Consider the following 26,721-nt stretch of genomic DNA (forward strand, 5'->3'; position numbering starts at 1 on the left):
ATCATATATATGAAATGCTCTTTTATGACAAATTTGTCCTTTCTACTTATAGAAGCACATGTATAAAAAATCTACTTATCATCTTCTATCTTTCTAGTCAGTGTATCTCTATACCACCTATTCATTTTTTGATAATTATTCTATGAAACCTTCATCGGTTTGAACTATGAAGCTTAAAGAATAGATTTTGATGTCCAAAAGAGCAATTTAGCCAAGTTAAAGCTATTTCTTATCATTAAAGAAAAAAATACAGTTTCACTTGTAAAAATTTTAACATTAGGTTTCACGTTTTTAATTAAATGTACTACTTTAGTTTCAATATTCTCTATTTTAAAGTTTATAGTTTGTGAGTGCAATAGACATCATTTCATCTGATTATTGTTCACAGACCTTGCCTTTATTCCTGATGATCTATGGTATTTTTACTTTTTATTCATTGAACACTTTATTTAGTGGAGCATTAAATTTCTGGCTATAATATTAATTAAATTATGTTATCTCAAATATTTAAAAAAAGGAAATTTTGTGCAAAATTACATAGTGAAGTTATCCTCCCAATTTAAAAAAATTAAAATAATAAAGCAAAATAAATCAAAGTCAACATAAGCAGCCATAGAAATTCAGTGAACTGAAAATCTCTCCATTAACTGCAATGATTAGCATTATTTCAGAAAGGGAAGATGAGGCCCGAAAAGGGTGCAGTAGTTTCTAATGTTTCCATGCCTAAAGCTTAACTGCATTTAGGTCTCACAAAACTCTGTTAAAGTCAAAGTCCTTTATTTTTTAATAAAAATGTTTGGTATCATCCTTATTCCTACTCTAAAATGAAATTTTTCATTTTTTCTACCTTTGAAAATTACTTTCCTGAACTCAATTTAATATTTGAACTCTAACACAATATGTATTTTATACAATCTAATGTATGCAATATGTAAAGTAATTTATGACAAAATAGGATATATTTCAATATGTAAATACTTTAAGGAAAACATGGGGAAGGTATCAGAATAATTATGAATATGGCACTTTTGAAACAAGATCCATATCAATGGTGTTGTACTAGATTTTTTTTTTTTATTTTTTTTGACAGTGAGAGAGAGAGAGACAGAGAGAAAGGACTTCCTTTACCGTTGGTTCACCCTCCAATGGCCGCTGTGGCCTGCGCACCGCAGCCGGTGCACCGCGCTGATCCAAAGCCAGGAGCTAGATGTTTCTCCTGGTCTCCCATGCGGGTGCAGGGCCCAAGCACTTGGGCCATCCTCCACTGTACTCCTGGGCCACAGCAGAGAGCTGGACTGGAAGAGGGGCAACCGGGACAGAATCCAGCACCCTGACCGGGACTAGAACCCAGGGTGCCAGCGCCGCAGGCAGAGGATTAGCCTGTTGAGCTGTGGTGCCGGCCATTGTACTAGATTTTTAAGCACTGAAAATAATGTTGCCTAGGGTGGTATCATTTTCAAAGTTAGTGATGAATTCATGAAAGTATCATTTATAAAATAGCCTTCAATTTATAAGAAGTTGTGGCCCTTGAAAATAATATGCATGTTAAATATCTATTTGTAAATGTAAACTGGAGTTAATGCTAGGTTCAAATAATTATAAATTGGCTTTCACCTTGTAAATGTCTTGTAGGACATTTGAATCTTGGACTGAGTCTCAGATGATTTACTACATAGAATGGCTTTATTTATTACAGTGTATCTAGATTCCTGATCTAAAGGCCACTAAGTTACCTAATTACTCTCCTTACCCCATTCAGCACTAATCAAGCAAACACAAACATTTTCTAAAGCTCATAAAATTGATGGAACTAACTCCATTGAGAACCACTAAGGTAAGCTATTGTTTTAAAGTGAGACATTAAGAACACTCTTCTGACAGCCTGTAATTTTTGTACTCTACTTAGAATTCCTCAAACATGCAGGATGCTGGACCTCAACAACATAAATAAATAGGCCATAAATAAGTGGAATACTCATTTGTTGCAGAAGACTTTGTATAGTATGAGGAGATTTAGAATACATTAAGTGACCAAAACAATAAACTATCTGTAGGACAATGTCCAGAGTAAACACAAGAAAGTTATTTCTTGAATGAAAATGAATGCTGTTGTCTTAGCCATCCAGGCTGTTCTAACAAAATACCATAGACCATAGGGCTTAAACACCAGACGAATCCTGTCCTCAGTGTTCTGGAGACTGGGAGTCTGACATCCAGTTGCCACATGGCCAAATTCTATTTAAGTATATTTTTGTTTAGCCTAAGTTTGCAGGTTGACTGTTCTTTTATTGTTGAATTTGAAAAAAAAAAGAGCCCTTTTATTTTTGTCCTCCTTAATTTCTGATGACTGATATACTATAATTCAGATAGATTTCCTGTAGTGGGAAGATGTGATTTTTCTTTGGCTGTCTAAAGATTTGATTCTTGACTTTGAAAGCTTATTTTTATTTTTAATTAGCAAATGATAATTATGTATACTTTTTGGATAGCATAAACATACTATTTGTATATAAGAATGCATTATATGATGACAAAGTAAAGTTATATAACACATTCATCAACTCACATATGTTTAGTTGATTAATTTGAAAGGCAAGGTGACACAGGAGAGACAAGAACAGTGACTCTTCATCTCCTTGTTCACTCCCCAAATGCCTGAAACAACCAGGGCTAGGGCAGGCTGAAGCCAGGAGCTAGGAATTAGATCTGATTCTCACATAGGGTAGGGGAACACAAGTACTTGGGCAGTCATCTGCTGCCTCCCAAGCACATGAACCAGAACCTGAATTGGAAGTGTGAAGCGGACATTTCTGGCATGATTTACTACGGTCCAAAGACCCTCTACATAGAGACATGAAGAGGGTAGAGATAAACATGATGGATTGTATTGTTAAATTGTTATCATTTGTAATTATAATGTGTCTATGGGATCACAGAGTCCAATAGAGTTTACATGAATATATGACATAGCCAAACTCTGGTACCTGGGTGAGAATAAATAGGAGTAAAAAGAAAACAAATTGGAATTATGACAATTTCAAATATTTTTAAATTTTTATATAGTTTTACTTTCATTTTATTTGCAAGAGAGACATACACACACACAGAAAAAGAAATACAGAGAGGGCTGGCGCCGCAGCTCACTAGGCTAATCCTCCGCCTTGCGGCGCCAGTACACCGGGTTCTAGTTCCGGTCGGGGCGCCAGATTCTGTCCCGGTTGCCCCTCTTCCAGGCCAGCTCTCTGCTGTGGCCAGGGAGTGCAGTGGAGGATGGCCCAAGTGCTTGGGCCCTGCACCCCATGGGAGACCAGGAGAAACACCTGGCTCCTGGCTTTGGATCAGCGCAGTGCACTGGCCACAGTGCGCCGGTCGCGGCAGCCATTGGTGGGTGAACCAACGGCAAAGGAAGACCTTTCTCTCTGTCTCTCTCTCTCACTGTCCACTCTGCCTGTCAAAAAGAAAGGAAGGAAGGAAGGAAGGAAGGGAGGGAGGGAGGGAGGGAGGGAGGGAGGGAGGGAGGAAGGGAGGAAGGGAGGAAGGAAGAAAGAAATACAAAGAGAAGGAGAGACAGAGGGATAGAAATCTTCTATCCATTGATTCACTCCTCAAATACCCAAAGCAGTGGAGAGAGGGCCAGGATGAAGCCAGGAGCCAAGAACTCAAACCTGGTTTCCCATGTGGGTAGTAGGGATCCAAGTTCTTAAGCTACTATCTACTGTTTTCCAAGGTGCACATAGTATGATGCTGGAACTAGAAACAGGGCTGGAACCTGAACCCTGGAGCTTACATGTGAGATGCTGGCATTCCATGCAGTGGCTTAACCACTGTGTCAAAAGTTCACTCCTTGGTTCAATTTTTAATTATGTTTCCAAACAGCTGTGTGGTCTTGAGCAATTCACTTATCTTTTTGAATCTGAGACTGAATATTTGAACTAGACTTAAAATTATCTTCCAGTTCTAACTTTATGATTCTGCTGATTATAGGAACTTTAGATCAGTCACTGAATGCAACTTTTTTTTTTTTTTTTTTTTTTTTTTTTTTTTTTTTTTTTTTTTTTTTGCCAGGCAGAGTTAGACAGTGAGAGTTATAGACAGTGAGAGAGAGACAGAGAGAGAGGTCTTCCTTCCATTGATTCACTCCCCTAATGGCTGCTACAGCTGGCACTACGCCAATCCGAAGCCAGGAGCTGGCACTTCCTCCCGGTCACCCATGTGGGTGCAGGGACCCAAGCACTTGGGCCGTCCTTCACTGCCCTCCCGGGGCACAGCAGAGAGCTGAACAGGGAGAGGAGCAACCGGGGAGCAACCGGGACAGAATCCGGCGCCCTAACCGGGACTAGAACCTGGGGTGCCAGCGCCGCGCCGCAGGCGGAGGATTAGCCTACTGAGTCACGGCACTGGCCTGAATGCAACTTTTTATATACTGACTTGCATGATATGAAGATGCTTCATTTTGCTTATATTACTCTATATTAACATTAGAATGGAATATTCCACTTTTTAGGAAACTATATGATGTGGCATACGTAAATAAGCTTGGATTGTGGAGATAGACATGGATTTGAAACTTGGATTCCTGACCTATTAGTAAACTCAACAATGCTTGTTCCTCTTTCTATGGCTTAGATTATTCTATAAAATATTACTAAAGTTTATGCCTCATAGGGTGTACTTTTAAAAATTTATTTTTATTTATTTGAAAGAGTTACAGAGAGAGAAGGACACACATACACAGAGAGAAACTGAGAAAGAAAGAAAGAAAGAAAGAAAGAAAGAAAGAAAGAGAGAAAGGAAGAAAAGAAAAGAAAGAGAGAGAGAGAACGGAAGGAAGGAAGGAAGGAAGGAAGGAAGGAAGGAAGGAAGGAAGGAAGGAAAGGAAGGAAGGAAGGAAGGAAGGAAGGAAGGAAAGAAAGAGAGAGAGATCTTCCATCCTTGGGTTCACTCCCCAGATGGCCTTAACAGCCAGGGCTGGGCCAGGCTGAAGCCAAGAGCCAGAGGCTTCCTCTGGGTCTCTCATGTGGGTGGGGGTGGCTGGGGCCCAAACACTTGGTCCATCTGCTTTTCTCAGGTTTAGCAGGACCCAGGATTTGTGAAGCAGCTGAGATATGAACCAGTGCCTATATGGGATGTCCTTGTGTCTGGCTGTGGCTTTACACGCTTTACCACAACACTGGCCCTGTAAGATGTATTTTAAGGTGCTAATAACTATCATATGTAACCTGATCCCTGATAATAATTAACAATAAATGCTATTGCTCATAAATCTCCCTTCAATTATAAAAAATGTTAAAATAAACCAAATTTAAAATTTTGCAACTATTTACTTCATACATTTGTGTTAATATAAGTTATATGAATTAGAAGAAATTATGCGTTACCTCATTTGCTCCTCAGTATGATTCCTACAATTTGAATAAAGACAATTTTCCTTTTAACTTCAAAAAAAAAATACCCTAAAGACTGGTGCATTGCGGTATTCAACAAATATTTGCTGACACAATTAAGAAATGAATGAAATGGAAATGATTTTTAAAATTTTCTCTTAATAAAAAGGGAAAAATAAACAGCCTTTAAAGACAAAGGCAAAATTCAAATTGTAACTGTTTGAAGGCTTCAGCTATTTGGGGCAATTTTCTGAAGTCTGTGCAGCTGATAGTCTATTTTGTAAGATAAGGATGATATTGCGGTAAAGTTAATGATGTTTATTCCTAACACAATCCTGTTGATTTAAATCCACATACGTTTGAGTGATGGTTCAGCTTGGTTAGTTGTGTAAATTAAAGTATTACTGAGGCTAGACTCTTTCAAAAGAGATGTGTTCCTGGAGAAGAATAATGGTCAGCATTCAGGGCAACTAGTGTGCTCACCCAGAAAATAACCCATGTTCTTTCCGCGGGATATACTGATACTGATGGATTGATTTTATATTTCTTGGAAGCTTTCAATTTGTTTGGCGTCAGATGGAATTTTCAAAAAATCAGCAGCCACCTGTCCTGCATGTCTCACTGTAAAAATGAATATACAAAGATTAAAAGAATAAATAGCTAAGGAAAGCCATCCAGCACGCCCATGTACATTTATATGTCCATATATATGCACATTTCCTCCATGTTAATGTCGTTACAAATCTAGCAGGGAGATAAACATGCAAATATGTTTCAAAATTTTTCCTTGGTGATATAAGTATCAGCAGAAAATATAAAAAGTAAAACATTGTGAAGTCTCATATCTGAATTCAAGAAATTCCTCTTGAGATCACATGAATGTTTGTCTTCTCTGAATTTCTAGGTAATTTTTTTTGTTCTCTAGATGATCTTAATATACTTCTTATTTGTTTCATGTGCATAACTAGTAATATACTTTATCTAAAGTGAGGTAATGCCTGTCTGTGTTTGATGTTCTCAAAACCTTTAGTATTCCAGCAACCTGGTTAAATTCAGTAATTTTTATTTTAACTATTTAAAAAATAAATTGAACTAGTTTATAATCAAAGCTCAGCTACAGTATGACTGCAGATAATTAACACAAGCATAAATTTATTTCTGAACTTCCCAGCAACCAAGACACTAGTGACAACCTGTTTAGTTACACAATATGTTGAGTTGGTAGAAGGAAAAAAAAAACTGTTCAGTAGAACAAAAATAGATGTTTCCTATAGCCCTTAGATTTAAAAAGTTATTTTAAGGAGATCTCTTATTTGCATGGGAGCTTAGAGAATACGGAAAAACTAATGAAAATCAACATACTGAATTGTGGCTAATGGCAAATACTAATAAGTACATTATCAAATAAATATGGCTGAGCATCAACATATAAAATACCTTTAATAAATTTACAAATGACTAAAAGAACAATATAATATTTAAAGCCAAGTAGAGTCAGGAATTTGGCATATCATTTTATATGACCTGTCTCCTACTGGAGTACTTGAATTTGATACCCAATATTGTTTCACACTATAGTTTCCTGCCAATCCATAACTTGAGAGACAGAGTTGATGGTTCAAATGGATGGGTTTCTGTCACTCACATGGGAGACTGATTTTCAGTTCATGACTCCTGGCTTTGGCCTTAACTGAGGGTCACTGCAAGGATTTGGGGACTGAACTAGCAAATGGGAATTCTCTTTCTCTCCATCTGTTTCTTTGCCTTTAAAATAAAATAGAATAAAATTAAATTAAAATATAATAGAATAAAATAAAAAAATCAAATAGCTACATGAAATGAGTTATCACATACTTACGATATTCTACATAGTAAAGAAAAATGGGGGGAATATATAAACCATGCTAGCTAAATAATATCTTGGAAGTAAAATATACTTATATTAATGAAGCAGTATAATTTTCTTAAGATAGTATTTCCACCAAAAGTCAGGCAAATACCTGTGACCACCCATGTAAATGCAAATTTGTGGAATTAGTGCTTAATCCTTCTAAGATAATTCAATGGAGGGCTTAATTTTTTTCATTTTTTATTTCCATTGTTTTTAATTTTTTAAAAATGTGTATTTCCAGTATTGGGAGCTAGAGCACAAATGGGAAAAGAAGGTGAAATCACCACGCATAGTTCTGTGGGAACCTAGGAAGTCTGAGCCTAGTCAGCTGGCCAACCCAGCTGTATCTGCGGCTATTGAATGGTAGTGACATTAGGGGCTTGTTAGCTGGATGAAAACTGATGTCCCAGAGTAAACCTGCTTTGGGTAGAAAAAACAGCATAGTTGCTTTAAGATGTCAATGGTATGTTATAAGAAATACAAAAGTTTATTTATTAATATAGCATACTGTATAATTTTATGCAGTACAATGAGATGTTTCAATATATGTATATGTTGTGTGATGATTAAATATGGTGATTAGTATGTCCATAACCTCAAACATTCATCATTTCTTTGTAGTGATGCATAAAGAATACTTTATAGCTATTTTGAAATACACAGTATGATATCATCAACTATAGTCGTGCTCCTGTGCAGTAGAACACCAGAACTGATTCTTTGTATGTAGCTATAAATTTGTATCCATTCATAGTCCCTCCCCTTAAGACATCCACTCCCTCCACCACTCCCTAGCTTCTCCTAACCACTGTTCTTATGAAAGGAACTTTATTAGGTTCCACAGGTCAGTCAGATCATGCAGTATCTTTTTCTGACTGGCTTATTTAATATCATATAATATCCTCCAGGGATATCCATCTTGTCCCAAATTATAGTACCAAACATTTTTTACAACCGAATAATATCCTATTGTATATTCATACTGTATCTTCTTTATATACTCATCTGTGAAAAGACCTTTAGGTTATTTCCACTTATTGTCTACTGTGCATAGTGCAGTAATAAACATGGGAGTACAGATTGTCATTTCCTTCCCTTTGAGTATATGAGTTTACCTAGTAGTGAGATTGCTGAGCCTTGTGATAATTTCATTTTTAACTTTTGAGGAACCTCCATACTCTATTCCACAATGGCTATGCTAATTTGCCTTCCCAGCAACAGTGTGCAAGTGTTCCATTTTCTCCATATCCTGGTCAGCCTTTAGTTACACTGTTTCTTAATATCAACTACACATAAACATCGTTGGGAGAGTTTTCTGTTATAGTGATGCTTAGTGACACTTATAGCTCAGAATAGTGAAATCAGAATTCTGGTTGTGGCATAGGTTTCAATTTTTAAAGCCCCTCTGTTGATTTTTATGAATGGTCAAAATGAGGATCCATTAAGTTACTATAGACATAAAAGGAATTTACTCAAGTTGTAACAAAAATATGTAGAAAATCAGAGGAATCAGAGGTTTTTTTTTTTTTTTTTTTTTTTTTGACATGTAGAGTTAGACAGTGAGAGAAAGAGAGAGACAGAGAGAAAGGTCTTCCTTTTTCCATTGGTTCACCCCTCAAGTGGCCACTATGGCCAGCGCGTTTCGGCAGATCCGAAGCCAGGAGCCAGGTGCGTCCTCCTGGTCTCCCATGCGGGTGCAAGGCCCAAGCCATCCTCCACTGCCCTCCCGGGCCACAGCAGAGAGCTGGACTGGAAGAGGAGCAACTGGGACATTACCGGCGCCCCAACCAGGACTAGAACCCTGGGTGCCAGCACCATAGGCAGAGGATTAGCCTAGTGAGCCACGGCAACGGCTAGAGATTTTTTGTTTGTTTGTTTGTTTTTTTTGTTTTAATTAAAGTACAGTTGGGAAGACTGAAACTAGGTATAGTAAACAAAAAATTTATGTGCTACCATTATGTTTTTTCACTTGATTCAAGGTTTCACATGAAAATTCATTCTAGTCTTAATATACTTGCAGTCATCTAGTTGACTCAGAAAGTAAGTTTACATTTTTTACTAATATATTTTAATATACCCTATGCGCCACACAAAGGGTGGGGGCAGTTGGTGAAAAAGAGAATAGTGGAGAGAAGATAAAGAGAAATCAGCTTAACTTTTGCTAAACAATATTATTTAATTCTAATTTGATAAGAATGTTCAAGTGTCATTAAGGATATTTTTAGAGTTGCTTTCTTTTTTTTTTTCCAACTGATACTGGATTTCCATTCAATTTAAAGAAGGAACTCAAAATAAATTATAGTAGCAATTACATTTAGATAAGGACAGAAAAATAAAGATATCTGTCTCAGTATAGATTTGTGCAAAAAAACAAAGCCTGAGGCAAGATCTTATGTTTTGCTTCTCTGTTTGGTATACAATCCCAGGAAGCAATGGGGAGTGAAAAGCAGAATGGGCTGAGAAGGAGCGAGACTAATATATGGAGAGGTATGCTACAACGTGGTATCAAGTACAGCAAGTACGGAAACCACATAAACTTGCAAGTTAGGACATTCCATATGGGAATAGTTTCTTGGAAAGGAGATAAATATGTTATCTGGCTTTCACTTCTTGGCAAAGATTTGACCTTTCTTTCATTCATTTCTTGCATTATGCCAGGTTATACACTGTGGGTTCTAAGAAGAACCTGCTAGAATCTTATGTTTCAGGGAACGGAAAGCAATACTGGGGAGATGTAGGAGACTCTTGGTACACACAGGCATAAAGTGAAGGTGCTGTGACCAGACATAGGATGTAGGTGGTCATCCCAACAGCAGTGATAATAAAGAACAGTGTGCATGAGTGCCCTAGCCCAGGATGGCTGACAGGATCTGAAGTATCATTTTATGGCATTCTAACCCACCAGTATTTGAATAAAGACTGGGAAAAATTGCCCTATGAAGAACTACTTGTTCAGGACCAGGAAGGGTGCTACCCTAACTCAATGACTTTATTCTCTTCCTCCAAACATCTGATTTTTATAAACATCCCCTCTTTATTTGTGGTGCTACATGAAAGGTTTTCAATAACAGTTATCATTTAGTTTCTAGCTGTTTTTAACTGTCTCTGGGGAAGAATTAGCATTTTTTATTGGAGTTTAAGTGTGCGGATCTTTTTCTTAGACTTGAAGATACTCTACGTAGAACTAACCTTGGGGGAAGGTGTTATTTAAACAACCAGTGTTTTTCAAACTTTATAGCACACCTCATTCAACTGGGGATTTAATTTAAAAATTTTTAATGATATGTTAATGGTTTTTAATTATTTATTTATTTTGAAAGTCAGAAGTACAGAGATGAAGAGAGAGAGACTGAGAAAAAGAGAGATTTTCCATCCACTGATTGATTTCCCCAGCGGCTATCTGCCAGTTAGAACTGAGCCAGGCTGAAGCCAGGAACCAGGAGCTTCATCTGGGTCTTCCATTTGGGCCATCCTCTGCTGCTTTTCCCAGGACATTATCAAGAAGCTGGATCAGATGTGGAGCATCCGGGACAAGAATCAGTTCCCAGTGGGATGTTGGCATTGCAGTTGGCAGCTTTACCCACTGTACCATAAGACCAGCCCCTGAAATGCTGTTTCATAGTAGGTCAGATTTGTAACTGCAGAGTATATGTTCCTAAGATTCCCATATTTCTAGTAGCAAGGCATGAATGTTATTAACTATAAAATGTTTTACTCAATTATAAATATCTCAATATTATATGACAAAACATAATATAAATATATTACAACTTTTAGATTGCTTGCACCAGGAGAAAATCCTGGCATAAATGTAGCAGATGGTAGCTAGGGGATAGCTAAAGCAACAGAGTTGTCTACAGAAAATCTGATGTTATCAAACAGGCTCAGTTTTGTGATAAGAGAGATTAGTCAATGAAGTGATTTTTATCTTTTCCAATAGATATATATTAAATGAAAAGAAGAAGTATTTTTAATTATTAGCATTTGCCATGGAAGTATGAGTCATAGGAAAATAATTGACCTGTTAAAGTGAGATAAAAATTCTTGAAGTTTGAAGACTAAAGTATTAAATATATTTACTCAAAAAAAAGGCCTTATATATTCCTCAGAATTCTCAAACTGTTAAGATATTAATGATGGGAAATCACCAGTCAAGCAATACAAAATATATGTAATTCTCTCATAATCAGAGATATATTACTATTGTTACTGTTAACTATTAAGTAAAAAGGAAATGATTAGATGGATAAATAGATCATCATAATTAACATTTAAGATGATGATATTTAAGGATGTACGACTTTTAAATTTATATGAACAGAAAAAAGATACATCAAAGGTTAAAAACTTTTAATAATGTTACCCTGAAATAAGCATCTAAAGTCATTTTAAATATTATGCAAAAAGATCCTTCAGTTCTGACTCCAGGTCCTCCCACTCTGTCTTCTTCTATCAAATTTGGAGAAAGTAAATAAAAGCAGCGATGCAAGGTTCATGTCTGCTCCTCATGCTCCCGGCGGCCTCCCCCTGCTGATATACTGCTGTAATAAATTACGCAACTAGTGAGGTTCTTTTGATTTATTGCTGCAATAGATCATGAGCAAGATGACTGACATAAACATGTGTCCCATAGACAGCTGGGCTGCACGATGTTTTATTTCTCTTTCCTCATTTTCAAGTGCTTAGTTTGGAAAGGAAGAGAGAAAATAAATTGACAACTACAGGAGGATATTTTGGGAGCAGCCCTCCCCATAGACTGTGGCAGTAATAACTTTTAAATTGAGAAGTCCCAGTGCTCTTCTCTGCTTCTAGTCCCTCCCAAAGGACTGTTTAAAAAAGATTAAAAAAAAGCAACATTAACTCTTATGAATTAAATTTCGTGAATTCAGGCAGTAGTTTTCCTTTTTCATTTTTTCAACTGTATAAATACATAATGACAGACTTCATCTGCATTTCCTCATTCTTTCTCTGAGCTGTTACGAGCTATCATGGGAATTGGAATTATAGCCATTTAAAATCAAAATAATTGCCTAATAGGCTGTTATAACCCCACTTTAAAAAGGAAAACAGCTATTCCATCATGAGTCCAATCACTTTCAAACTTAAGATTTATTCTGAGCTATAAATTCTCTCTTCTTCCGTGGTAAAATTGGATTCCCACATGCTTCCTGAAAGTGTCCCTGGAGTTGGGAGCACAAGACCTCACCATCAAGCATGTGGTCTATTTTCCGTTCTTGGTGTATACCTGGGGAGCTGTGTGAGATGTGTTACTTCATTTGATCACAAGAATTTATGTGTCCCTCATCAATAATTAACATTTCCAGACTTTGTTTCTGTTAAGAACTCTGAAGGGTTTGAGATGTTACCCCACTGGCAGAGCTATGTACTCTTTCTCTATGAATATTTTAGATACACAAGATGCTGGATAAGGAAAAGTCACTTCATTCAGTAAGGAGGCAGTGGTCTCCCACAGCTGGTCCTGCAGCAAGGTCACCACAGTGGATGGAGTCTTTCCAATGGGTAGTAGGTTACAGCACGTATCTGGGAACCAGCAGATTTTCTTCTAAGTATACCAAAAAGCAGAGACAGCCGTTCCCTTCTAACAAAAGGAGACAAGGAAACCAAAAATGACAACCTTTTTTACTCATTTGAGACTGGATGGGGTTAGTTCTGAATTCTCACTCTAAATATCTTTTAAGTTGTCTTTATTTATTTGTATTTATTTGAAAGGTAAAAATGACAGAATGCCATTGGGGGAAGAAATCTTTCATCTGCTTTGTTCTTTAAATACCTGCAAAATGCAGTGCTGTGCCAAGCTAAAGCCAAAAGCCCAGAACTAAATCTGGGTCTGCCACATGTGCTACAGGGATCCAAGTACTTGAGCCTTCATCAGCTGCCTCCTAGGATGTTAGCTGGAAACTGACTTGGAAGCAGAGTGTGGACTTGAACCAGACTCTCTCTCATGGGATGCAGGCATTCAAGGATTATCTTTTTTTTTTTTTTTTTTTTTTTTGATAGGCAGAGTTAGACAGTGAGAGAGATGGAGAGACAGAAAGAAAGGCTTTCCTTTTTCATTGGTTCACCCCCCAAATAGCCGCTACGGCCAGCGCACTGTGCCAATCCGAAGCCGGGAGCCAGGTACTTCCTCCTGGTCTCCCATGTGGGTGCAGGGCCCAAGCACTTGGGCCACAGCAGAGAGCTGGGCTGGAAGAGGAGCAACTGGGACAGAATCCGGTGCCCCAACCGGGACTAGAACCCGGAGTACCGGCGCCGCAGGCAGAGGATTAGCCTAGTGAGCCGTGGCACTGGCCAAAAGATTATCTTACCTGCTGTTCCATAATGCCCTCACCCACACCCTAAAATACAGAAGGGCAATTATGGCTTTATATGAGCTAAACAATACTACATGTCTCCAGGTTTTAGGGCCAAGAGATGTGGCAAAATTGAGATTTGTTCCTTTGGAACTTTTAAGATGGTAGTAAATTCTTTCTGGTACCTAGGAGCTCAATAGAGGGACCTATTCCAGTTGTCATTGACCCTCATGGAGAAATTAGTTGGATTATCCTTTTGGATCAGAGAAGTCAAATATAAAACAGCTGATGGTTAGATTTTTATAATATTTGAAGAGTATAGTATTTCTTAGGAAAGTAATAGCAAATATTCTCCCTCTTGAAATTATAGAGTTCTAGGCTGGCGCCGTGGCTCACTAGGCTAATCCTCCACCTGCGGTGCCGGCACACTGGGTTCTAGTCCCACTCGGGGTGCCGGATTCTGTCCTGGTTGCTCCTCTTCCAGTCCAGCTCTCTGCTGTGGCCCAGGAAGACAGCGGAGGATGGCCCAGGTCCTTGGGCCCTGCACCCGCATGGGAGACCAGGAGGAGGCATCTGGCTCCTGGCTTTGGATCGGCGCAGCGCGGCAGCCGTAAGCGGCCATTTGGAGAGTGAACCAACAGCAGGAAGACCTTTCTCTCTGTTTCTCTCTCTCTCTCTCTCTCTCTCTCGCTGTCTAACTCTGCCTGTCAAAAGCGAAAAAAAATTATATAGAGTCCTGTGTCTCGTGGGACTAGAACTTTGTTCAGGAGCACTGATAAATACAAGGAAATATTATTTCCCCAGTATCATATTTGCATATTTAAACCCATTTTAAGTAATTTAAGATTTTCCCTTCTCTCTGGCTCCATATCCTCTTTCTCTATCTCTTTCTCCTTAACCCACCAAATTCCCTTTCTTATATTTCTCTTCTCCTGGCAAAGCAGAGCCTTGAACAAAAAGAAAAAGATCCCTCTCTAAATGGGAGGTTCTAGATACAGACATTAAGCAAGGTAGTTAAGTAAACATCTGGTAAGATAGTGACAAAAATTAGAAAATGTAATCATCTTAAGAAAAAAATTAATTTTTTATAAAGATTTATTTATTTATTTGAACGAGTTAGAAGGGAGGGAGAGTGGGGCCGGCACTGTGGCGTAGCAGGCTAATTCTCCGCCTGCAGCATGGGCATCCCACATGGGCACTGGTTCATGTGCCATGTGACCCTCTTCTGATCTAGCTCTCTTCTATGGCTTGGGAAAGCAGTGGAAAATGGCTCAGGTACTTGGGCCCCTGTACCCATGTGGGAGATCTGCAAGAATCTCTTGGTCCCTGGTTTCCATAGGCCCAGCTCCAACCATTGCAGCCATTTGGGGAGTGAACCAGAACTCAAAAACCTCTTTCTCTGTCTCTCTCTTTGTCTGTCAAATGAAAGAAATCTTAAACAAAAAAAGAAAAGACGAAGAAGAGAGGGAGAGACAGAAAGAGGTCATCCATCCACTGTTTCAATCTCAAATAGTGGCAACAACAGGGCTGAGCCAGGAGCTTCGTCCAGGTCTCCCACACTTAGGACGCCTTCTGCTGCTTTTCCTAGTCCATTCATTAGCTGAGAGCTTGATTGAAGTAGAGCAGTCGGGACACGAACTGGTGTGCATATGGGTTATTGGTATCCAAGGCAGCAGCATTATCTACCACACCACAACACTGACTCCAGGATTGATATTTTTGAGACAGTGACTGGGGGCTGTGCCAGTTCAAGTCCCAGCTGTTCCACTTCCAATCCAGCTCTCAGTTAATGCTACTGGAAAAGAAGCAGAAGATGGACCAAGTATTGCCATGTATGTGGGAGACCTGGATAGAGTTCCTGGATCTTGGTTTCGGCCTGGCACAGCCCCAGCCATTGTGGCCATTTGGGGAATGAACCAATAGATTGAAGATTCTCTCATTCATTCTCTCTCTCTCCCCTTCCCCTCCCTCCCTCTCTTTCTGTCTCTCTCATTATGCTTTTCAAATGAATAAAATCAATCTTTTTAAAACAGCACTCATCATGAATATTTTGACTATCATGACTCCCAATTATTTTATAATTTAAAATGTTCAGTTTTCTTATTGATGAGATTTTTTTCATGATTAAAGTATTAAACAGTGTTTGAGTGAAATTATAGAGGAAGGTTAAAACTGTATATAGTGTAATTAATTACATTTATTTTCTATTAAGTATTCAATTAAGGTAAAATGATCTATATCCCACTGTAATAATATTAAACTGTATCATTAGTTTTTGTCCCAATAAATAAGACTAAGAAATGATTTTTATCAAAATCTTTAAATAAGAAATTAAATGAATCAAGTATGTATGGACTAAGTGAGTCCTAAAGTCTACAGTGGATAAGAATTTATAATAGAAATGAAAGGGGGCCAGCACTGTGGCGCAACAGGTAAAGCCATCACCTGCAGGGCTGGCATCCCATATTGGTGCCTGTTCTAGACCTGGCTGTACCACTTCCTATCCAGCTCTCTGCTATGGCCTGGGAAAGCAGTAGAAGATGGCCCAAGTCCTTGGGCCCCCTGCACCCGTGCGGGAGACCCAGAAGAACTTCCTGGCTCCTGGCTCTTGGCTCCGGGCTTTGGATCAGTACAGCTCTGGCTGTTGGGTCCAATTGGGGAGTGAACCAGCGGATGAAGTTCTCTTTGTCTCTGCATCTCCTCTCTGTGTAACACTGACTATCAAGTAAATAAATTAATTTTAAGAAAAGAAATGAAAGGTCACTATTACAGAAATATTTTAAAAATTGGTATTACTAGGCTTATTACCTTAATGGATACTATTAAAAATGCAAACAAATTTAAGATGTTTAGATAGGATGCCAAAGTATATCCAATTTTTTGAAATATTATACTATAATTAACTTTCACAATTGAATTCTCATGTAGGTTTTGGTACATGAGTGGTAAACCGCTATTGCTTACAAGTTGGATACGATAAACCATGAACTGAACTTGTGTGGTAATGCTTTTATTTGTAAGTGACATTCTTTGTGTAGTCAGTACTAATTGCACTGGTATTGTTAAAAAAAAACTCATTCCCTGAAATGAAAAGATGTTAAGGTTAATCAAAACAAATAAAATAATAAATTTGGGAGGATATGTAGATGGAAAGAAGGAAACAAAATTAATGGAAGACTGTAAGAAAGGAGGGAGGATCTTCAATGTGTTTCTTTTGAAACAAAATAATGAGGTTTCAAATAACATTTTAAATTCAAATTTAGGAGTGGATGTCTGCCTAAATCTGACCTGGAAAAAATCGTACTATATGTCTCCCCAGCAATAGACCAGTTTCAGAGTAAACACATAATAATAATAATAATAATAAAAGCTACAAACAACTGAAGTAAACAATAATCAGGGATGGTGTAATGTGACTGTTAGCTAAGTCTGCGTTGGGGAATTTGGGGGCAGGGAATGTGAGAGATTTGATTAGTGGAAACTGCATAATCATAGAAGATGATCTTGGAATGTAAATGATAAAACTGGTTCTGAATATCTGACTGAAAGAATGACTGGATTCTGATAGTTACATCTTTTGTTGGCATGGTGTATGTTGTGAATCCGCACTCATCCCAGTGGGAGCAATTACAATCTGGAAATGAAATACTTCCTTCTGCCATTTTTGGTTTGCTTGCAGTATTAGCATTGTGCTAATGGCTTTCCTTATTTTCTTTTAGTGAGACTTTTTTCCTAAAGACATTAAAAAGGAAAGGTTTTAGAGCCAATTAATTGCAAAAATTACAGTGGAATTATTTTGCACTGTAATGTATAGATTAGGAGCTGTGACCCAAGCATCTGAATTCAGTCTACCATCCTACATGCTCAACTGACCGCAAACATAGACCAGTAGATTTTAAATTCTGGATTCCAGCATGATAGGAACATTTCCCTGAGTCATTGTCTGCATCAGAACTGTGGAGACTTGTCAAAGGTTCACACATATTGTTGATTTAACACAAGGACTGCATTTCAATAAAGCAGGAGTACCAAGATTAAACCTTGTCCACTCTTGTGATGCATTCCCAAATGCCCCTTTCCTGCTTTGTGCAACCTGCTCTTTGATTTCTTTTAGCCTTCCACTGAGCTAAAACCTCTCTCATTACCATTGTCCTTCTGTTCTTCCTAAATTCACACAGAATATCAAAAGTGTTCATTTTTTAAATATTTGAAGCTAAATGTAAGATAAATTTGAATATGAGAATGCATGGCATGGTTAACATAAACATAGTTGAATTTATTGGGAACATACCTTTCATAAGCCAAAAATACAATATAGTATTGAACATATATGGATTAATTTTCTTTAATCAATGATTCATATGTAGAGGAGAGCATTGTGGTACAATAGCTTATGCTGCTTCATAGAATGCCTGCATCCCAAACCAGGGGATCTGGAATCAAGTCTCATTCTGCTTCCCATCCAGCTCCCTGGTAATTGACCTGCGAGGCAGCAGATCATGAGTCAAGTACTTGAGTCCCTGCTACACACATGGAAGATTTCTAGTGGAATTCCTGCCTCCTGGCTGTAGCCTGGCCCAGTCCTGGCTATTATGGGCATTTGTGGAGTGAACCAGGGTATAACATTGCTCTCTCTCTCTCTCCCTCCTCTTTTGTTGTTCTTCCTTTGTCTCTCTGTCATTCTGCCATTCAAATAAATAAAAGAATGAAGTAATCTTTAAAAAATTATCTATATGTGGATTGCTCATGTCTGAGAAATTAGGAAATGTCATAACACTCCATTTCTGTCCATAGAGAGCTAGGCTTCACTTAGGCAGTTAGAGATAGAAGGACTCTTAGAAATTAGCTGGATGAGTTTTCTCATTGCATAGATTCATAGTTTGCTCTTCAATACAGAGCAGGTTCTCCCACCCACAAGTTCTCCCCATAATCTATATACTTAGATAACATGATCACTAAGTGTTCTTCTACAAAAGCAGACCAAATATTTGACTCATCCATCCATATTTGAGCATCAGGCCTAAGTTCAGAGCTAGAGCTTAAGCTAGAAAGGGTACTCCCACAATCATTTGCTTGAAGTGTTGAGAGAAGCTTTTATTTTCGTTAACTAAAAGGACCATCACGACCAAATTGTTTTCTAAGAATACTATTTCTCTATTTGTTATAGGTTCTATGTTATGCCTCAAAATGTATTCTTTGAGAAATATTACTTATTTTATGACTTCTGTCCCTATAACTTCAGATTGGCATTAACTTGTGGATAATACCAAGGTCACCAGTTAGTTATCCAAATTCAGTTAACGCAAGAGCATTTTGACATGACTAAAGGAATGCAAGTAGGTGATTTATATACTGAATTGTTCAGAAAAATGTCCTTGTACAATTGTAACTACTTATTTTTCATCATCTTTCTGGCAGCTGCCAAATTGTAATGTTTAATGACTCAACTTAAATTAACTGAAATGAATCCCTGTGGACAAACATAATACCTGCTTAGTAGAAGAGAGTTGATTATATTGCCTTCATTTACACAGAAGTTATTCATAATTCATTGACTCTCTTTCATTTCTACATTATGGTTTTTTTTTTCCTGAGCAATGGAAAAATATAGTTTTGTGCAGGTGTTCATACCATTTATACCACATTAAGTAGAGCGGTCAAAATGCTGCGGATAACTCATAGAAATAGCCAAGTAAGGTGTACATAACTCACCAAAGTGCACAAGCACTTTTCTTTTCTTGCCTTTCCAAACATTTATCTTTGATATGAATTGTATTAAATAGCTTAAATGCATAGGAAATGACATTACAACAAAAACTGGCTGGTGGCAAATTTAAATTAAAGCAGACCATGACATTTGATGGGATATTTGAATATTCTGTATTTTTTAAATCGTTAATTAAATCAAATACTGGGAAGTACATGTGAAGTGTCAGAGTTTGAAACATAGATACGTGCAAATTAGCATGTAGAGAGAGCAAGGCATTGTGTTTTAAATGAACTACAAAAATAAAAATTATCACCTTTACCTTCACATTTTTTGTTTCTTTTGTAAAAGATTTCATTTATAGACAAGAAGAGGCAATAATAGTAAAGCTATTTAAAATGTGCAGCTTAGTTATTTTTACTCTAATCTGCCCTTGAGAAAAACAGTTCTAAGTATGGGAATTTGTTAGTGCCCTGTAGCCTCTGTAAAGTAATGTGAAAATGTCTGTGAAAAATCATAGGTTTGAAAACTAGTGAATTGGGTAATCATTTTAATAGAAGAAACTCCTTATTAAGAGGGCCTTAGAAAATACACTCATTTGGAAAGGGTTGATTCAGTGAATTCTTGTAGATTTTGTTGTCTTTTGTTTTCTTAAAGATGACTTACTAGGATTGGAGGACTTTCTCCGTCTTCTAGATTTTCCCCATGAGGTGATTTTTCCCTTTTACTTGTTAATAAATTTGAATGCAATTTCTCCTGTTTAATCTTTGTCAGTTTTATTCCAGCAAGCTTTCTGAGAACAGAAGGGAAATCTCCCTCCACTCCCAAGTTTTCTGAGTGCAGAGGAATTATTACTGCTACTCTAAGAGTACAAAATGGAGGAAACTTACATTTTCATTTTTAAGTATTTTATTATTACATAGTTTAGTATATGTTATGGGTCAGAATATAGTCTCCAAAAATTTCTTATTTGTTGTGTAAAATGATTTTCTTTTAAGACAGGTAAATTGTATCCTTTAAACTTGTATATAAAAGATAAGCACTTTACATATATATATATGTGAAATACAGTAAGAGCTTTGTAAGTATATAGCATGTACACGACAAATAATTAGAGGGAAGTGGAGTATTCTTGCTGCATTCTTCTATTATCTCAATTAGAAGCTGGGATGGGAAAAACTGTTTTGCCTCAATGTGCCTCAGTTTTGCCTCTGACAAATTAAATACAAAAATTCTAGGAGAATGCTATTTTTTATATTGCAAGTAAACTACATTAATGTTTCTTGAAAGTTACAATTAACACAAATATACTAGTAGGTCTTCGAAGATAGAAATGTTTCTGTAACATGATGACTGTTTATATGTTAGACTGAAAAGCTCAAACTTCAGTCTCTCTTATGCCGCTGTGCAGCTTCTAATTGAAGTATTTCTACAACAAAGAGGACGTCTCAGAATCTGTTCCATGTCCTCTTTCACTTTATTTTTAATTATACTGTATCCATGACAAGAAAGGCCTGTGATTCCGCATATATTTATGTCTCTATCTTCAAAAAATTTCATGGTTTACTTACAAAAGAGCCAGTGATGACTGGAATAATTGGATCTCAATTTTTATGCCACACAGGTTAACTATTTTGGCTGTCAGCTAGAACTTTTAGCACGGAATATCAATCATTTTTCAGTGAATTTTTTTTCCTAGCATAGAGTGTAGATTTTTTATTGATTTCATGAGTATTCATATTTTTAGTATTTGCCTCTTGAATTTTACATACAGCAGTATTAAAAGTGAACTTGATAAATGTGTGAGCTGAAAATTCTTGCTCCATTTGAAAATAGCATTTATATGATTAACTTGGTTAAAATAGTTAGAAATTCTAGTAGAAAAAGGATGTCTCTTCACAATCTGTGATGCTGTATGTAAAACACTACCTGTGAAAGTTTATCAACTTTCTCCCAGATTACTATTAAAAAAAAAAAAAAGAAAAAAAAGGGTTTGGAGAACTCTTAGAATTGTTGGGACACCTTACAAATCAGTAAAATAGGAAATATTAATTTATAATAACTCATTGTAGTAGTATGGAGAGTTTATACAAAACTGTGAAACTATGTTCATCTAATCAAAACTCCTATTACCCAAGTTCAATCATGTCTTATATCAATTATTCTTCTAATATAAAATTCTCCATCAATAAATACCAAATGAATTGTATTTATTTTAGCAATTTTCTGGCTAAGAATTGTTAATATAACACCCAAAACAACTTTATCTCTGTTGGTTATCATGTGACCCTACTATCCCTTAAAACTTAGCACTTCGGTGAACAAGTAATGAAAAACATCAGAGTTATTATTGCATTGAAAGGCAACAGACCTTAAGATTTTGGCTATGCAATTAAACCTATACATCCTTTTTCACTTTTTCTGTGCTTTTTGATAGAATATGGATATAGCATGTACTTCATCATTTAAGACATTTGTCCTGGATCCAGTTATGACAAGTGGTCACAATAGCTTCAAATTTTCTCTGAATTTTTTTTAATGTCGTCACAGATATACCCACCACTAAGCACTACTTCAAGTACTAAAACTTGATTGATTATCCCGTGAAAGGTTAGCATGATGAATCAATTTTCTTATGAAATCTCATTGATAAAAGCAACCTGTTTTCTGAGTAACACCGAGTTCTGTGGTTTTAAGTAAATTGACACTGCTAGACAGGGAAGTAGTTGCAGCATTAGCATAGTAGCCTGCTGGCCAAGGTTGAGATATGTGATGGTGAAATGGCACACAGCTTTGCTTTTTCAGGTTGGTTTTGCCTTCTAAAATTGTATTTCATTGAAATGAAAAACAAAACTATCAAAATAGTTGAGTGAAGTGTTTATATAGTTTTAACTCCTTAAGCAGTATCTGACTAAAATGGAAAAAAAACACTTTATTTTGTGGAAACCTTTATTATTAATAGTCCCCATCTCTGTGTTCAATGATTCTTTCAGGGATTTTGACTAGTTTGCATTTATTGTTTCAAAGCTTTGGTGTTTCTGTATGTGTGCATGCACACAAATCCATGAGCAGGTGTGTTAACAATGCATTTTAGGAATCATGGATTAGCTTTAGGAAACTTTGGATTCTATACTTGGTGTTTTACCTTTAAAGATTCATTTAAACCCATTGAGACTTATTTCCTGATAATAAATATATTATTTTATAGCTCTTTTCCTGTTATAAAAAAAAGTTATATTGTATCTAGTCATTGTTCTATTAAGTACAATATTAATTTAAGTTCTCTTACATTTGGAATTTTTATCTTTCATTAATAAAAATCTTAAAATTAATTTTATTTTTATTATTTATTTTGTTTTTATTTTATTTTTGAGTAACAAAAAACTTGAATGAATACTGCATGTAAATTTTCCAGTTTCAACAAGTATTAACTTATGGTCAAATTTTGCTTATTAAACACTCCATTAAGTTGTAGTCTCTGATGATTTTGAAGGAAGTTATAGAAACAAAGACATATCAGTAAATATAATAATGCAAAAACAGATGTTCTCTGATATTCTTTGTCAGATTGAGGAACCTTCTTCTATTTCTAAATTTCTGGTTCTTTTTATACCATGAGGAATTTCATCAAATACTCTTTCTATAGTTATTAAAATGGAGTTGTAATGATCGCTTTTTTAAATTTTATTAGCATAGTGAATTACACCAATTCCTTTTGGAGTATCAAAGCAACATTACAATCCTAAGATAAACAATACTTGATCATCATGTATTCTCATTTTTATCTAAGGTCAGATTTGAATTGCTAACATTTTCTTTAAAATATTTGCATGTATAGTCCTTAGAAATATTGATGTTGAATTTATTTTCTTGTAAAATCTCTTTTAGGCTTAGGTATTAGTGCTATTCAAGTCCTATGGGATATTTTAGAAAGTTTATTCTTCACTCTATTTTCTGAAATAGTTATTATAAAGTGCTACTTCTTTCTAGACTATATGAGAGAATTCACCAGTGAAACCATTCCCTCTCTCCCCTGCCTTCCCTTTCCTCCTTTCTGTCTTTTCTCCTCTCCAATTCTCTTTCTCTGTATACATAATCATATATAGGTAAATATGCAATCGCCTCAACTCAATTTGTTGAAAAGACTTTTCTTTCCTTGTTGAACTATCTTTGGGCCTTTTTCAAACATTAAAAAATACATATATGGACTCTCTTTGGCTCTTTATCTTTCCATATAGATCATCAAATCAGATTGGAAATTTTAACAAAATCTTTGGCTGAAAATTTGATAGGAATTCACTGTGATTATCAGTATACAGGAGAGTATAAATATCTTAATAGTAATAAGTCCTTTGATGGATACAGTAGGTATATATATTTACTTGTTTAGAACTCGTATAATTGTTTCATTAAAGATTATCACTTATCAGTTAATATCTCATACATATTTTATTAAATGAGTTTTAAGTATTCCATGTTTATTATGTGATTATTTTACTTTTATTCATTTTGAAATATATTCATACTTATAAAAAAACTCAAAAAATAAAATAAGTTCCTGTATACCTTTGATCAAGCTCTGCCAAGTGTTAGCATTCAACATATCCATAAACAACAATGAAAACATAGAAGTTTACAGTGACAGTACTATGAAGTGAAATTTTTTTTTTCAATTTCTTCATTGTAGCAATAGAATCTCTTAACTGGACCAGATTCCAATTCTGCATTACATGCCACATTTGGTTGTCATATTTCTTTATTAACTTTTAATCTGAGACATTGTCCCTGACTATATTTCTTTAACTTGGTAATTTCTGTTTGTTGCTTTTATTAAAAGGCTCTTATTTGAGGTTTATATGATATAGTCTCATGATAAAATTCTGATTATAAATGTTGAAAGAGAAATAATACTCTTGATATTCTTTTTTGAGTGTGTCATGTCAGTAGATCTGTGATACTGTTATGTGACTCTTAATTGTGATGTTGACTTTGAACAGTCAGTGAAAATAACATCCCATTATACTACAAAGTCCCCTGGCACGTTTCTAACTCTGCCATTTGGGGCAAGTCTGATTGAGCATGTCCCAAATTGTACATCTCCTCCCTCTCTTATTCCCACTCTTATATTTAACAGGGATCACTTTTCAGTTAAATTTCAACACTTAAGAATAATTGTGTGGAACGATACAGAGAAGATTAGCATGGCCCCTGCGCAAGGATAATACGCAAATTTGTGAAGCGTTCCATATTTAAAAAAATAATTGTGTATTAAGTACAGATTTCAGCCAATCGTATTAAGTAGAACAAAAAAAAAGCTAAAAGGGATAAAGTATTAAGTTGGTCATCAACAGTCAGGACAAGGACTGATCAAGTCACTGTTTCTCATAGTGTCCATTACACTTGAACAGGTTTCCTTTTTGGTGCTCGGTTAGTTCTCACCGTTCAGGAATGAACATATGATATATGTCCCTTTGGGACCGGCTTATTTCACTCAGCATGATGTTTTCCAGATTCCTCCATTTTGTTACAAATGACTGGATTTCATTGTGTTTTACTGCTGTATAGTATTCTACAGAATACATGTCCCATAATTTCTTTATCCAGACTACTATTGATGGGCATTTAGATGCCAGGTCTTAGCTATTGTTGATTGAGCTGCAATAAACATTAAGGTGTAGACAGCTTTTTTGTTTGCCAATTTCATTTCCTTTGGGTAAATTCCAAGGAGTGGGATGGCTGGGTTGTAATTTCTATTTCATTATATACTTCTAATTTTATTAGTTGGAAATTTCTAATAAAGAAGAACCTTGTTTCCCTCTTCCAATTTATTTATCATTTATTTATTCAAATATTTATGTCAGTATGGAATCAGAAATTTACCTTATTTATTCATTGGATTATGATCTATTACTTTTATTATTTGATATTCAAACTTTCCCTTTCATGGCCATTGAAGATGTCCTTGAAGTAGACTGTTAATGTCTACTTGGCAAACCTTATCCTTTGTAGAGCAATTTCTTACTTTCAGATACTTTTTCTGTTCAGTTTGCATAATAATTTTTGCAATTATATTTGTATTTGATTTAATCTTAATTTCAAACTTTCCTGTTAAGATATAGAAATATATTTTTTCTTCCTATTATCAGATTATTTCTCAATTGTAGAACTTGTAGATTCCTTAGGATATTCTACATATATGAACTGGTCATCTGTGTCTCTATTTGTATCATGTATTATAAATAACTTCCCTTGTAGAGTTACAGAATCTTTTTTTTTTTTAACAGGCAGAGTTAGACAGTGAGAGAGAGAGAGAGAGAGAGAGAGAGAGAAAGGATTCCTTCCATTGGTTCACTCCCTCAAATGGCCGCCACGGCCAGTGCACAGTGCCGATCTGAAGCCAGGAGCCAGGTGCTTCCTCCTGGTCTCCCATGCGGGTGCAGGGCCCAAGGACTTGGGCCATCCTCCACTGCACTCCCGGACTACAGCAGAGAGCTGGACTGGAAGAGGAGCAACTGGGACAGAATCCGGTGCCCCAACCAGGACTAGAATCCGGGGTGCCAGGGCTGCAGGCAGAGGATTAGCCTAGTGAGCTGTGGTGCCGGCAGAGTTACAGAATCTTGATTTGCATACCACATACCAGGGTATTAACATGTTCAGTGATCATTGTATTACCTAGATACTGTAATTAGATCTATAAACCAATCACATACAAATATGATTTATTCTGCAATAATGCTACCTGTTTTGGTTTACTATTATTAAAATTACTAATTATGTTACCTTAGAAGCTGCAGTTTATATTTTTATTTCTTTAAAAGATTGTATTTTGTGTTTTTTAAATACTATTTATTATAATTATTTTTATTTGAATAACAGAGACACTGACAGAAATATCTTCCGTTTGCTGACTCATTCTGCAAATGTTCACAACAGTTGGGGCTGAGCCAGACTGAAGGCAGGACACAATTCAATTCATACATTCCACATGGGGTAACAGGGATTCAAGTACTTCAACATGAACCCCTTAGGAGGTGTGCATTAGCTGGAAGCTGGAACCTGAAGCAGAGCAATGACTTGAAGCCAACATTCTGATAGGGGATGTGTCCCTCATGTGCCTTAACCAGTATGGAAATACCCAGTCCTGTATTTTTTTTAAAGAGAGAACACAGTATAGCAGTTATGGGACCTTGACTCTGGTATATGCAATCCAATCCTATCCCCAACAGTTTATTCCTCCTCCTATTCCTTTTCTTTCTCCAACCAAAGCTTAATCTAAATAAAATTTATAGCTCATAATTCACACATTTAAAGTATACAAAATGACCTTTACTGTGTTCACAAAACTGTGCAGTCATCATCAAAAATTTATTTTCATAAAACCATAAAAAACCCTGCAGTTCTAGCTGTCAATATCCAATTTCCTATTTC

General features: G+C 36.3%; 1 protein-coding gene and 1 non-coding gene across 5 annotated transcripts in view; both read left to right on the plus strand.

The window, feature by feature from the left end:
* Positions 1–26,721, plus strand: part of LRP1B (LDL receptor related protein 1B) — a 2,138,546-nt gene that overhangs the window by 1,757,453 nt on the left and 354,372 nt on the right. The gene's annotated exons all lie outside the window — the stretch shown is intronic.
* On the plus strand, positions 24,443–24,546 carry LOC127491879 (U6 spliceosomal RNA). The gene has a single exon (XR_007920812.3). It is a non-coding gene; the product is annotated as a U6 spliceosomal RNA (small nuclear RNA).

This window comes from Oryctolagus cuniculus, chromosome 3 (genome assembly GCF_051225735.1).
Source record: "Oryctolagus cuniculus isolate XC-2025 breed Fujian yellow rabbit chromosome 3, ASM5122573v1, whole genome shotgun sequence".
NCBI classification, from domain to species: Eukaryota; Metazoa; Chordata; class Mammalia; order Lagomorpha; family Leporidae; genus Oryctolagus; species Oryctolagus cuniculus.